We start from the raw sequence: 15,959 nt of genomic DNA on the forward strand, positions 1-15,959 counted from the left end.
AACATAGGAACTGAAAAACCATGGTGGGTAGAGTGTAGCAGCTCGCTGCCAGAGCGTGGGACCCCGGAAGAAACTGAGCATGCGAGCAGAAACGTTGTGTCTATCAAGAAGGCAGGCAGCAGGTCGATAAGGAATGTTTGGCAGGTACTGTTGGGCTGCAGGCACTAGGTGGGCATTTCAGCAGTGGGCTGACAGCTCCCCGGCCAGAGAGCAGCGGTGCTGTGCCGTGCCAAGGGTGGCCACTGCAGCGCTGAGCACCTTGGAGGCCAGGTTTAGCGCTGACTTGGAGGTGTGCTAACCACTGAGCCCTCCCACACTTCCTGCCCCGGCGCACTGCGTGCCGACTGTGGGCCAGCTGTGTTTCCTTGCGAAAATTAGCACTTGGTTTGGGCAGGCTCTCATGATTGCTGTCAGAGAGAAAATGTGTTAGAAGCTGTTAGAAGGAGAGTGCAGTGCTTCCAGGGATAGCAAAGAGCTCTTTTCGGCTTGTTATTCTGTGATTTATATGCATATTTGGTTTTAAGTGCTATTTCTCCTAATCATCCAGTATGGCATTGATGTTTCAGAGCTTTCATGAGTATATTCCAAAATACAGATGGCTTCTACCATATTATGATTGTTTAACAGGCTGTATTTAGCTAAGAAGCTAGCAATGACAACAGATTCTTTCTAGCTGTTCAGTATCCCAACAGCAAAGGTTTTATGTATTGCTAACATGCCATTTTCACTTTCTTACAAAAGCAGAGTGCGGTGGTGACAGAATAATTTCAGTGCTTTTCTGAACCCTGAAGGACTTGTGACTTTGTTGGGCAAGATGTGCTAATGCTATCTCCTATCAGGTGTTAACACAAAATGGTTGTAGATGTCATGCACCATTAGTTAAACTGATTTTATCTAAGGAGAGAAGGAGGGTAGAGGAAAGAGTGAAAACGAACGGGGAGGGAGTAAATTAGGGCTGGGAAAGAGGTTGATGTGGGAAGAGGAAATAGAAATTACTTAGCAGTTAACATTTGAACTGGAGAACTGTCTCTGTGAAAGAGAACACAACAGGGAACCGACAGCAGACTGTCTTAAAACTTCGTAGTGGTATTTCCATGTAGGTTCATGTCTGTTTTCAGTTAAAGTAAACTTGATATCAAGGTATTTTCCACAAAATGAACTTAAAAAAATATATATTAAATCAATTTGCAAAAATGAAAAATGTTCGTTCTCATCACAGAATGTGTTTAAGTGGCAGAGTAAATTGTGGTGGGCTTTCTGGGTCTCCTGTGTGTTCTTTGCTCACAGAATCCAGGCAGATGGCCTTTAGTTTTCTTGATGTTGCTTGTAATATACCAGCAGTTAAGCCAGATGTTTCTTCCTTTGTTGACGTGTTTACTGGTGTCTTTATATACTCCACTTATTAAGCAGTCTTGAAAAGAGAGATAATAGGTGTCAGAGGCAGCAAAACTGTAGAAAATGGTAATTTATTTCCTTACAGATGCTACGTATTCCACCTGAATTTAAAATTGGCTTTGCCATTACCAAGTGCACGTTGTCTGAACACAGTATCTCATCCCCTTGTGAAAAGTATTCGTAGGATACTACATGAGTCATTAGGAGGAATGTGGACACTTGGTGTCTTCCTCCATACCTGGCAAAGGTGCAGTGCTGGATTCATTAGCTTCAGTTGGCTTTACCGTATGCCTCTGATACAGAGTGCATATAAGGCTTTGGGAAGGCCGTCTAATGGCTTTGTGCCTGGATTATTTCCCTGTTTGTAAAATAGGGAATAACAATAATACTGATCAGATTAATTATTTATGAGGTCCTCAAACACAACGACAATACGCTTTAAAAATACCTAATGCATAAAATAATGTTTTCTGTTGTTTTACTCATATTCTTCCTTGTTTTTAGCCTATTGCAGTTAATATTTTCTGTGTAGACATTGTCCTCTTAACCCAAGAAAATTGTCCTCTGGGATGATCAGATCTGCTCCACTGAGTTCAGGCCATTGCAGGTAAATGTTAGATTTTTCTCCTAAGAAGGAGGTACCTGTATCCTAAAGTATCTTAGTTTGTATTGAAAAAAACAAATTTGTAACTTTTGATCATTAATTATTTATCAGAAATGGGAGCATTGTTGCTCTTTCCAGTGAAGTTATATTTCTGAATATTATTTCCCTACATGTGGGGGGTTAGAGAGATTAAATTTAAAAAAATACAAAGTGTTAAAGGCAGGGAGGGCTGTTTGCCGTTTTCAGTTGCCTGCTGCCCTCTTGTGCCATGATTTGGTCTTTGCATTTGTATGTTACCACCCATTCAGGCAGTCGTAAACTTCGAGTTGCTTCGTGATTTGATGAAATGCTAGATTTGATGTACCAACTTCACATGTTTTTCTGTGTTTTACTCCCTGTAGATACTGTCCTCCAGTCAGTCCCTGTCTTACTGTAAACCAGCTCCATCCTTGCCTGCTTTTTCATTAGTTATATCTATATTTGGTTTAAGGTTTTAAGAATGGATGGAGAAGGCTGCACCCTTGTAGTGTTAACACATTTGCCTGATCTATTGCGATAAGCTTGATATGAAACACCCTATGTCTTCTGTTACATCTGTTTTGTAAGTGGTCTCCTTCCTTCTGTGGCTTAAAAATGAAAATGCTTCTGATGTCCTTGTACATAGGTTCTCCTGTGTATGATCCAGTGCTGTTCAGCCTAGAGAGGCTGCTGTGAATTCATGGCCAAGCTTATTTTTTTCTATGAATTTGCAGTGGTTGATAAACAGCAGTTGAGATAAATAAGGAGTTTAACACTAATGCCTGCTGACCCTTTTAAAGGTACGTTCAACTGTTTCTCCATTTTAATAAAATTATACAGCTTACTCTGTTTTGCATTACACATTGTGTAAATGTCTGAAAATCCTTGAAAACAGAAAGTGGAGGGATCATAACAGAAGGAAGAAAGTGGAGAAAGTGTAACCGAAAGAGTAAACTGGAGAAAGTATAACAGAAGGAACAAAATGAGTTGGAGGTGGAGAACAAATGTGGGAAACAAGAAGAATGAAAGAAGATGGAGAATCAATGATTGGCATGGAGAAGGGACATGAAACAGTGTAGAGAGAGGTTTAAGAATAAGCTCATCTTCAAAAGGTAGAGTGACATAGAAATGACAAAGCTCTTTGCAAAGAAGCTAAAAGGGCAGGAGAAATCCTGATAGGTCGTTATACAGTTAGTGAAGGGGAACACCGTACTGTGAACACAGCACTGATGTGTTCATTGTCTTAAAAAAGGCAAAAGAGAAGGAGAAGCTAATGAGGCTAACTGGCGTGGCAAGGAAGGCTGCTGACATCCTTCAATGAAGAAAAAAGAAAAGAAGATAAAATGGAAGATGTAATGTGAAAAAAAAAGAATAAATAAATAACAGGTGCCTACCCCCCAAAGAAAAAAAAAAAAAAAAAGAAAACATCTAGCAAAAACTAATACTGAATCTTTTTTTTCACATATATCAGGAGAAAGAAATGTTCCAAGAATTTGTAAGATAATGATCAAGTACAAAAAAGACTGATAAAAGAAGATGAGACTGCCAAAGGCAAACTAGTTCATTACTTGTGTAGAAGAAGCCAAAAGGTTCACTTTGGAATAAAGTGAGAATGTTGGCAACTTTCTTCACGAGGAAATCATCAAAAGATCTCTTTGAAACTGAAGTGGCTAAAAGTGTCTATGGGACAGAGTTTTAAAACAAACAATAGCAGGCCACTGACAGTATTCACCCAGGAGTTCCCAAGTAGCTGAACTGCTAAGTAAGGTATATAACCTCGCACTTCAAGATGCCATGATATGTGAGAATTGAATGGTGACAAATGGGAAGCCAGTGTTTAAAAGAGCTTCCATGGGGAAACTGGGAAAATTAGCAGATGTTACGAGAAAAAAATTGAATTAGCTGGTACGTGAATAAATGTAATCTGCTTAAGAAGAGTAACCGTGGCTTTAGGAAAGAAGAACCCTACCTTAAAAAATCCATTGGAAATCTTTGACAGAATTAACAGTCATATAGATAAAGGTGTTTTGACTGCCCTAGTCACTTGGATCGACAAAACTGACAAAAGTATCTCCTGAAAGGTAATAATTCTAAGGCTTGAAAGGAAAATCATTATATGGCAAGCTATTTGGTTAAAAGGTAGCAAACAGAAGACAGAACTAAATGCAAGGCAATTCTTGTAACAGAGATAACATTGGGAAAGTTCACGTGTGGTAGTGTAGTGAGGACAAAGGCAGATCATAAATTCTGGAAAGACCTTGCAGAATTTACTGGACAAAGGAATGATGAAATTCAGTGTTGAATGACATAAAGTCATGTGAATGTCTGTGCAGGGAAGATCCTTGCTTCATATGTAAAACGGCAGACTTTGAGCTGCACATAACCACACATGAATGAAACTTGCAGGTAACCCGATAACTTCCACAAAACATTCAGCTCATGGCTCAGGACCAGCCGGAAGAGCAAGTTAAATATTAGAAATTGAGAAAATAATAGAGAACAGGACAGAAAACATCACTATGCTTACCGCACTTGAGCAAGCAATACATCCTTGTGACAAAGAAGACCAACAGTGTCCCGGGCCGCATTACAGCGTATTGCCAGCAGGTCAAGGGAGGAGGCCATTGTTCCTGTCTGCCTAGCACTGGAGAGGCCACAGCTGCAGTGCCATTTCCAGTTCTGGGCTCCCCGGTACGAGAGACATGGAGCTACTGGTGAGAGTCCAGTGAAGGGCCACAAAGATGAGTAAGGGACTGGAGCATCTTTTGTACGGATGAGAGATCTGGGACTGTTGCCCTTCAAAAGAGAAAGCTCAGGCGAACCTTACCACTGTGTAGAAATACCTCATGGGAGGGAATGAAGAAGATTGAGCCATACGCTTCTCGGTAGTGCCCGGTGACAGGCCAGGAAGCAACGGGCACATAATGAAACTATCTGAAAACGAGGAAAACCTCCCTTATTCTGAGGGTGGTCAAACACTGCTACAGGTTGTCTGAGGTACTCAGAACATGACTGGACATTGTCCTAGGCAGCCTGCTCTACCTGACCCTGCTTCTGGAGGGTTGGATTACATGATCTTAAGAGGTCCCTTCCAACCGAAATGATTCAGTTATTTATTTTTTTTATTTATCTGTATGTTTTGTCCAGATCTTAATACAAAAATGTGTGTACCAGACCTGGAAAATGGCGGGAGATCAACAACTATGATCAAAACTAAGGAAAAGCTTCCATAAACGGAGCAATCAAATAGGCTGGAACTTGACACAGAGAAGAGACACCTGAAAGGGGGGTATCCTAGAGGTCTGGTCTGTGTGTGCCGGAGCATGAGTAGATAACAATCCTTTATACATTATCTTTCCCAGAACAGGAAATGGGAGAGTCTAAAATAAAGCTAGTAGCAGCCAAGATGAAATCAAAGGCTCATGTGCAATGAGTTAAGCATTGTGTGGAACTTATGCCATGCTGTGCTGTGAATTCAGAGAGGTTTGTATGTTCGGAAGGAAACCTGATAAAGCGTTAGAAGTCTATTGGATCTTACTAAGTAGAAAGAAAGCGTATCCGGTCAAGAAGTCTGAGCAGAAAATGAAGTCTGGGGAAGCATTATGGGGTGTCCTACATCTTAGTTCTGTCTTTGACTTTCCTTAGGGTTAGCTCATGGATTCTGTTGTGTTTAGAGAAGAAACAAAGAGAATGTCCCATGCCAAAGTGGGGAGAAAGCGTAGAGAAGTAGACTTATGGAAAACCAGGTACTCACAGGACCAAAAAGTGGAAGAAGTGAAGGGGATGGGGATACTAGTGAAAAGTACATAAATGTGAAATATAATAAGAAGTGTAAAAATAAGGAGGGTGATGTTGGCATGGAGTAGAACACTCAAATAATGCTGACTACTCCTCATAGATGTGAGACATCTCAAATTTATTCATTTATAGACTGCTTGGGATATGGCTGGTGAGGAACAAAAATATTTTTTTACAGTAATCAGGATCTTTGTGGTGCTGCCTGTGATGGACTGCATGGCCAAGGCCAGAAGGGAGGACCTGCAACATGATTCAGCCTCGGCTGATGGTCTGTAAATAGAAAGGTGAGAGAGAAGTGCATTCAGTACTCTGCAACTGGAGGTGTGTGAAGGAGGACTGCAGCCTGGGGTGCTGAGCGTACATGTGTGTAAGGGCTGCCTCCCATCCTGTGGAAAAGTTGGTCTTGGCAGCCTGCATATGGACGTAAGGTTGGCACAGCAGAAGCTCAGCTAGGAAAGCTATCTCCATGGCCCCAAAGGATGTGCTTGTTCCATCAGAGTGCTTTTGCATGTCAAGAGGTTCTACCAAAAAAAAAAAAAAAAGTAAATCAGAGGTTTTAAGTAGTATCTTGTGGGTCGGTGGTAAAGAAGCGCTAGTCAGAGAGGACTCCTCCAAGACAATAATGAGTCAGCATCAGTGCACTCTTTGCAGGATGGCGCATTGTGGGTGGGAGAATCTGCAGGGCTTGGAAATGGAAGAGTGAGACCTGGCTTTCATGCAAATTGTGCCTTGCACATCCTTTCTCCAGAAGGAGGTTTAAGTCCTGGTCAAAAGAAGTCCAAAACCTGTCTTCCGGAAGCTGACCAGGGTCATGGGCTGCATTCACAAGCAGTGCCAGAGTGTGGCTCAAACTAGCTGATTAATGACCTATGTTCTCTCTCCAAAGGGAAAGGTAGTGCTGAAGTCTGGTTCTCCTCCACAACTACTCGGAAGTCCTGGCCCCAGTTCATCTGACTTAGCGGCTGGCGAGAGGTCAGTGGAACTGTGGCAGGGCCGTCTCCTGCTGGGTGATGGTGATCTCTGCGGAGGACAGATGCCCTGCCTGCCATCTCCAGCTGCGACACCACACCTCTTGTTGGCATGAATGAAGTTTTTGCTGAAAAGGTGACCTAAGAGACCACCATGTGCAGTGGGTGCCTTGGGACCTGTGTCACAAGAAACACGTGGTCAGTGTGTCAACAGGATTGCTCACAAGTCATGCACTTAGTGCTAGCTCCTTCACCTCCCCTCAGAGGAAGGACTTGATAGTGATTGAGGAGAGGTGGCTGTGCCAAGAAAGCTGTTACACCTTTCTTTGCCAGTGTTTGTGTGCTAAATGGAGTGGAGAGAGTACTCCACCAGATAGATGGAAGCTGTCAAAGGTGCTCCTTCTCAGGATGACCATGCAACTCTGGACTGAACAGATCATACGTCATAGCACAGACAGCAAGGTGAGTTTTTCTACAATCTTGTAACTTAGCACTGAGAACATGATAAATATTCAGAGGAAAATTGCAACTTCTCTGTATTCCTTGTAAGATATTTAAGATGTCCATGTTATTTCTCTTGTGATTTGAAACCAGTGCTTGCTTTTGATCTCTTCAAGTCTCTTGTCAATCTGTCCTTCACCAGTCTGCATGTCATGTGATCAGAATACAGCTTTTGGCATCTAGGAGTAATGTGATGTGACTCAAGATACCTTGAGTAGTGCTTTATCACATTTCCTATTGTTTGCTATGCGGTTAACCAGTTTGCTGCTGGCAGTTATGAACTGCACTGGAAATAGTGGAAATTTGCAATGCAGTACCAAAGTTGCCTCTTGCTAGTGGTGAGCATGAAGGATTGACTGAAGAGATGACTGTCTTTATGGAAATGGTATTCCCAAATCGGTTGTTGGTGTAACAAGCATTCAGGGGTTGTGCCAACAACATCTCCCTTACGCTGCTGTGATTGAAGAATCACAGGGGAGGCTGCTGGACATAAGGATGGCAAATTGCATAAAGGCAGGATATGATGAATATTTGGCATTTATGTACATTCAGAAGTAGGAATCTTACTCCCTTCTAATGGCAGTGATAAGAACAGTGAGAATATTCCCTGCTAACCTTTTAAAGTTCATAATTTAGGAAGATAGTCTTAAACTCAATGTACAGAAAATACAGAGAGACATGTTCTAGATGATCTCAGTTAATTATATATGTACGTATAAACAGTTATCTGCTAGCAAGTTGGTACCAGCAATGAGTTTTGAGGACTGCATTGGTATTCTCTTGCCATAGCATACAAATCTTCATTGTGATCAGTGTTGCTCCAGAAAAAACGTTTTGGAGATATTCATTCATTTGGAGGGATTATTGTCTCTGATGTTTTCTGTTATCTGGGAATGCTACTGCCCACAGACCACACTGCAAGTAGCTGCTGGGAAAGAAAGCTTCCATCATAAATAAACAAATTATCCAGCATGAGTGGAGTAATGCCCTAATCTTTGGTGTTTTTAACATCTCTGAAGCCTAGAAAATAGAAACTTTTTTTGAGTAATTGTTTGGTTGCGTTCACTCTGGTATTTTTAAACATGTACTTCATGGTCTTACAACAGTAATGTAATTGGACAAGAAAAAGATGCTGGGAAGTATTCAGCTGTGTAAGCAGAAATGGGGTAAATAAAATGGGAAGTGAAGAAAATAATCTTCTATGTAGTGCACATCAAAGCATACTGCCATGAGAATGATTCTTTCAGCTCATCTATTTGTTATGTAGAATTGTTCTGAATTTCCATAAAATTATCAACAGGTGGCAGTACAGCAATTCAGATTATTAGTTTAGAGGAAAAAAAAAAATGTTTGAGTAGATGTTCTCTTTAAACTTTGTTCCTTTTACAATATATGTATCATCAGCACAAGTGAAAAGCAAGAACATTATAGGACAGACTTGCTTTGTTGCCCCTACCCGACAGCCATTGGGACTATATGCTTATGGGGGTGTTTAAAACAAACAAAACCTACTGAGAGAAAGAGTATAGCATGTCTATGCAGTACAAACTACTGTATTTGAGATGTTCTTAATCTGAAAGAAGGTTCCGACAGCAGTGTCAATGCACAGATATGTGGGTCAATATGGGCAAAATTGTGCCTAGACTTCTCAGCGGGATTAAATAGTTGAGTTATTCTAGTGTTAGTATGATTGTCTTTGGTTTTGGAGGCTCTTTTGTTCTCTATTGCAGAGCAGATGCCCATACAATGCGTAACGTAAATGTGTTCTCTGCTTGAGCAAATAGTTCTGAATGTACTGGAAGCCTCAAGTATTGTTTTAAAGCTGTGAGATCTCTTTCAGATTCTGTGATGCCTATGTCATTATAATTGGAGTTAAGAGACCGTGAATGAAATACGTTTTTAGGAAGATGAGATAGCCTTGCCACAGGACTTCAGGCTATTTGCTTTCCACAATGCAGTGCCAAGGTTCTTATTCACACACTGTTGGCTGCACGCAGGAGAGACACTTAGTACATTAGCTACTAATAATATTTCTGAAAAGATAAACTTATATATTTAATCTGTATTTATTTTTCAGTTTCCGTAGACTTTAAAAGCAAACATATATATAGATATAATATATATATGTATATATATTTAAAATATGGTAACAGCAAAAGGAGGACCAGAGATAACATTGGTCCATTACTTGATGAGGTTGGTCACCTCACAAATAGGGACATAGGTAAAGCAGAGAAATTTAATGCCGCCTTTGCCTGTCTTCAACACTGATAATGGGCTGTGGGACCCCGGGTACCCTGAGTTGGAAAACCATGACTCTGGGAATGATAAATTCCCAGCCAACTCTGAACATGTGCAGGATTTGCTGCTCCAGCTGAATGCACGTAAGTGTCTGTGGGGCGTGATGGGATTCATCCCAGGCTACTGAAGAAACTGGCTAATGTTATCACAAGACTTCTCTCAGTTATTTTTCCATTGTTTTGGGAATCTGGAGAGGTCCCATTTGACTGGGACACATATTGCCCCAGTTTTCAAGAAGGGTATGAAAGAAGACCTTGGTAATTACAGGCCTGTCAGTCTCACTTCAGTGCCTGTTAAAATTATGGAGGTTATTCTGGAAGTTAATGAGAAACATTTGAAAGACTATTCAGTCGTTGGTCACAGCCAACATAGGTTCACAAGGCGAAAGTCCTATTTAATTAAGTTAATTTCCTTTTATGACAAGGTCACCCATCTTGTTGACCAAGGGAAACAAGTAGATGTGATCTTTTTGGATTTCAGCAAAGCTTTCAATACTGTTTTGTACAGTTTCCATCTGGACAAAATATCTGACATATAGCTAGATAAAATCATCATATCACATGTGAACAATTGGCTGACAAATTAGGCTCAAAGGGTTATAGTAAATGGGGTTACATCAGGCTGGCAACCAGTCACTAGTGGGGCTCCCCAGGGCTCCACTTTGTGGCCTGTTCTCTTCAGTGTTTTTATAAATGATCTGAACACAGGACTTGAATGCATACCAACAAAGTTTGCAGATGATACTGAATTAGGAGGAGCTGTTGACTCCCTTATGAGTAGGGAGACCTTGAAGACTAGCTGTATGGTCAGCAAGTGCCAGATTCTGCACCTGGGACAGGACAATTCTAGATATACATATAGACTGGGGGATGAGAGGCTGGAGAGCAGCCCCGTGGAAAGGGTTCTGTGGGTCCTGCTTGACAGCAGGTTGAATATGAGTCAGCAGCATGCCCTGACAGCCAGGAGGGTCAGCCGTACCCTGGGGTGCACCAGGCTCAGCATCACCAGCTGGGTGAGGGTAGGGATTGTCCTGCCCTGCGCTGGGCGGTCTCACCTCCAGCACTGTGTGTGGTTTGGAGTAAAAAAACATAGGCATAAAACTATTAAAGAATGCCCAAAGGAGGGCTACAAAGATGGTGAAGGGTCTGGAGATCTGAAGATGTGTGAGGAGCGGCTGAGGTCCCTTGGTTTGTTCAGCCCAGAGCAGAGCAGGCTGAGGGGAGGCCTCATGGCGGCCTGCAGCTCCCTCACGAGGGGAGCGGAGGGGCAGGCGCTGAGCTCTGCTCTCTGGGGACAGCGACAGGACCCGAGGGAACGGCATGGAGCTGGGACAGGGGAGGGTCAGGCTGGGTGTTAGGGAAAGGTTCTGCACCCAGAGGGTGGTCGGGCACTGGCACAGGCTCCCCAGGGCAGTGGTCACGGCACTGAGCCTGGCAGAGTTCAAGAAGCATTTGGACAAGGCTCTCTGAAACGTGGTCTGTTTTTTAGGTAGTCTTCTGTGGAGCCAGGGGTTGGACTTTGATGATTATTGTGGGTCCCTTCTGACTCAGGTTATTCAATGATTCTGTGAAATGCCTACTCCAAATGTTTTCTTTGTTACATTTTTTAATGTTATTATAGCTGTAGAAGAAAATACTGAGACATGTAAGTAAGAAATAAAAGAATTCTGTATGTTCAAAATTTCATGTTATACCTGGAAATAAAAGGATATATGCATATTTGACTCAGATTTGACTTGTAGCTGACTTGGGGTGAATACCAGGATCTCTGACTCCCACTATTGTCTTGTGTGGAAAGATAGGAGCGATTGCTTGGATTAGACCCAATCCTATTGCTTTTTCCCTTCGAAGACTTCTACAGGGTGCTTTGGGCTTCAAATTCAGGTATTTGGCACCACCGAGTTGTTAAGGAGCCAGCAGGATGCATCTAGTTAATGCAGCACCTTGGGAGTCAGTTTGCTGGCTCTTTTGTGAGAGGAAAATATCTTCTGGGAGGAGCAGAACTGCCTGTCTTCAGGAGACGCATCATAGCAACATTGTCCTGCATATCTACTTCTATCCTGGATCAGTTCAAATGTGAAGTTTTATGATGCTTTCTTTTCATGTTTGTTTTTGAAGGATTTTTTTCATGAATAAAAGAAGATCTGTCTTTGTCTTTGTTAGAGTTTTCTGCTTTAGTGTTGGATCCAAGTCCATTTCTGTTACATTTTAGGGGAAAAGCCTTTTTATAAAAGATGAACTATAGCTATCCTTATAAAGTGTAATAGCAGAAAATGCTCATTTTTTGAGAACTTCAACATATCAAATTGGAATGGGAAAGGAAGAATGTACATTTCAAAGCAAGAGAAAAGTTAGGGAGAAGAGAGAGAACAGTGAAAAACAGACTGGGTTACTTCTAGCGTTGTGTTTTGAGGTGTTTCACTTCTTAATCAGGCAAATGAGGTATTTGAATTGTGTAGACTCAAAACATGAAGTTACTGGATTTTTGTTCATGTCAGTCTAAGGAAATCTCAGTGAAGTGATCGAACGTGCTGTGAGTTTGCCTGAAGGACTTTATTAAGTCTGAAAAGGCAATGTTTAAAAAAGATTCTTAAATGAGAGATGGGCACAATTAAAAATAATAATAAAATAGCATCCCCTTCTTCACAATTGTATAGAACAGTTGCTCATTAATTTTAAATCAGTAAATTAATGTTTACTTTGTGTATTGAAAGCATGGATGTTCTGACAGTACTAAATGTGCAATCAGAACTTCATGCAGTCAACAAAATTTAAGCTATATGGGCATATGCAGGTTTGTGTGTTGAACACCATGCTCCCCTGGAAGGTACCCTGTAGTGGTGGAGACTTCAATCCATATGTAATGGGTAATAAAAATGCCTTATCTTGTGGACTGCCACATACTCATTACTTTCGAGGGAAGAAAAACTTTGTATGTGTCCTTGATCTGATCTGACAACATCTATGACAGAGTAGGCTAATGAAGTTCACTGAGTGGTCTTATGAGTTATTGTGAGGGTAGGAATGGCTAGAAGCTCTTTTAAAAAACAAACAAACAAAAAGCAACAAAAAAGAGAAAATCATATTAGCTAAAATTATTTAATATCACAGGCATATAAATAAATCAGACCACATAGTCCTTAGTATGAACATTCCATTCACAAAATGCAATAAATAATTAAATTAAATGAGACAATTAGTATAAAAATAAAGCATCTTCTCAGGAAAAGTATATATTATACAGAGTTGTGTATACCATGCTAAAACACATATTGAAGTGCCTGCAAAGGACACTTATGACCAAAATCATAAATACATTGTTAAACCTCCCTGGGAGGTAATGAGCTTTTAGGACTTACTCTATGTACTCAGCTAAAGAAACACGGATCGTTTCTGTAAAGAGTGCAGTTAGTACAAAGAGAGTTCATCTTACAAGTAAAAATACATCAAGATTGTTACAGGTCAGAAATTGTGATAACCAGTCCTTCCGACATCGTGGGTTCCTCTTGGGGCATCTTCAGTTCCGCCAGAGACCAGTGTTGAACAAGATGATGTCTTGAAGACTGATCTGTCCTTCACTGATTTCACGTTTCTTATTTAGGATTCTAATAGCACACCCCTGAATAATACACTCAATCTTTCATAGCTTTGACAAATCAAAAAGTTAATACAAGGCCTCAACATCATGCAAGTCTAAGTGTACAGAGATTTCCAGAGCGATTGTGCTAATGCTTCGCAGAAGTGGCGTTAACTAAGATCAACAATGATAATGTTGTGATTAATTTTTTCCAATACATATGTGGACTGGATTATCCAGTAAATATGGTTCTCTCCAACATCTTGGGACAATTAACTCTCTAAGTTACATTCGTTACAGCTTCTCACTATTTTTTTTTCAGTCATATGAATAGCATTTTGATTAAGTTGTTCTGCGGGTATAAGAAATGGTCTTAGTTTACAAACGAGTTTAATAATTTAAAAAAACAAACACAAACCAAGCAACCTTTAACCACTTGGTGTGATAAGATTCAAGATTAAAAACAGTGGAGCAAGTCACTAAACAGAAATAGCTACATTACTTACTTCATTACATGCTGCCTTGTGTACAGAAACCCAACAATTGTTTCAGTGTAGGCAAGAGTAACTAATTAGCTTATGATATTCTGGTGAGGCAATTTTAAAGGCTTTTCTCTAATAAGTTGTCTGTCCCAGGTACAAATGCTGCTTCTCAGTGCTTTATAATGATTACTTATAAATACGTCACGTACAATGTTCGTGACAGGGCATGCTAATTCCATTTCACCTGCACAACAAGAATTCTAAAGGGCTTTTTTAGAATATTGGTTTGAATGCACATTGTGAATTACTGGGAAAAACATTTACAAATAAAAAATATATACTGTATACTTGGTACAAAAATAAAGGTCCTTCCCTAAAATATTGGCCATGAAGTGAATGAGAAATGCTATTTTATTTGTTGGCTTTCTAGCCAACAACAAAAAAAAACATTCAACTATTCTCTCTCATATTTTCCTCAGTTTCTGATCCAAATCAGAAATTCAATTTTTTCCTAACTTTCTCTACTTCTCTAAATTCCATTGCAGTAACAGCAGCAGCTTTGCATATTGCTTACCAGTTGGTCATTAAGGGATGTTATGCATAATAAAGTCAGAGAAATAGAGATAAAAGGGTACAGGACACTATTTAAACTAAGTAGCTTAATTCCAAGTGTCAGTTCAGTTTTAGAATATTAATTTTCATGCCATAATGTGGAAATATTGAGATATGATAGAACATTACTCGGAAGAAAAACATTTTTTGGTTTTTGAAACAAAAATATAAAAGACAATCTGGATCAAAATTGTCATCAGCCAGAAACAAGGAGATGCAAGGCAAAAAAAGAATTCACTGTGGAAACTTTGTTCACTGTTGCCGTGAGGATCTTCCTTCCTCCTCTCGACATATGTTTTTGAAAAGATGCACATTTCAGGACAGTGAAAATGTAGAGGCAAAAAAAAAAGCTTTTTGTATTAGTTTTCCCTTAGGCTAACATTTGTAGGAATGGAAATGTTTTTATTAGTACCTCATTATTTTTGGAGGTAACTAAGCTTGCAATTTTCCGTCATAACACTCAATGTATTTTTCCAGTTTCCTCTCTATACCACATTTCTACTAAGTAACGAGAAAGTTTAATGAAAGGTTAATTTTTACTGGAAGTCTTTACACTCCCTTCCAAGAGCAGTTTCTTGTGGGGCTAATATCTCTTTGGGGGGTAAATGGAAGTCTCGAGGTACAGAATGATTGCAAGCAGAATATTGTTGTATATAATTAACGTACTAAGAAATAGTTTTAAGGGCTGTGATACTTGTTTTTATTTAAAAATAGTAATAATTCAATGCTATCTCTGGCCAAACTTCCGCAGAAATGTTCAAAACGCTGAAATGCAAACAGTGAAGTTTCCACATAACAAAAACTTGACAGTTTAAAAAAAAAAAAGCAATTTAAAACCACTAAAATGAATCAAGAGTAAACAGAAAGAATAGTGTTATGGTGCATGAATATAAGTGTAAAATATTCTGAGAAAGAGCAATATGCTTTTGGGCTGCTTCACTCTGAATAATCATCAATTACTGTATTTGTTGGTTCTCTTACAGTGGCCAGTCATCCAGCCAGTCATGCCTCTGCTGCATTTAGCCTGTTAAATTGAAGGAGCCTAGGTGGAATTCCATCTCCAGAGATATGTTTTTCCACCCAAAATTCTGCATCCCCGCGTGGAGATTTTGACTTAACAAGTTGAAACCCATGGCAAATGTGCCATTAACTTCAACATGGAAACAGGTCAGACCCATATCATACTGTATAATCTGTAAATGTTTTTCCAGTAGTTCTGTGAGAGTTAAATGCAGGATATTTTTCTCTAGTTAGCTAAAATACAATCTATGAACTTACAAATAAGTTGTGTGTGTGGTATTGTTTTAAATAAGGAAATCAATCTAAGTAAGTACTTCGTGAGGCTTCAAAGCCTCTGATAATTTTTTGTTTTGTTTTCTTTAAAAAGTTTCAGACACTTCTGTATGATGTTCATTCGAGATGAATGCAAAAATAGAATAGCAGCCATCTCATGTATTTCTAGTTCAGCATAAGGTTATAGTTAAGTCCCCTATGTGAACCTATTTGTGTGAAATTACAATGTAATTTTCACTGTAAGGTGAGGCTCGGATCACTTTTAAAATAGCATCTGTCTTATGAGTAGCCATCCAAATAAGCCTCCTTCATACTGGGGAGAAGCTTTCACTTACCACACACACAGAGCACAGCACAGTAGCAATGGAAAATATTTACATTTTTCACGTTGTCTTAAATAATATAGTGTCT

At 39.9% G+C, this 15,959-nt stretch overlaps 1 protein-coding gene across 1 annotated transcript in view; it reads left to right on the forward strand.

Moving 5' to 3' along the window:
- The window catches only part of ADAD1 (adenosine deaminase domain containing 1), a 93,701-nt gene that overhangs the window by 59,095 nt on the left and 18,647 nt on the right, over positions 1-15,959 (forward strand). The window contains exons 17-20 of the transcript XR_010831454.1: positions 1,900-2,002; positions 2,664-6,099; positions 6,702-7,245; positions 15,239-15,422. The gene's annotated coding sequence lies outside the window, so the exon portion shown is untranslated. The remainder of the gene's footprint in view (positions 1-1,899; positions 2,003-2,663; positions 6,100-6,701; positions 7,246-15,238; positions 15,423-15,959) is intronic.

The sequence above is a fragment of the Anser cygnoides genome, chromosome 4 (genome assembly GCF_040182565.1).
Source record: "Anser cygnoides isolate HZ-2024a breed goose chromosome 4, Taihu_goose_T2T_genome, whole genome shotgun sequence".
Lineage (NCBI taxonomy): Eukaryota > Metazoa > Chordata > Aves > Anseriformes > Anatidae > Anser > Anser cygnoides.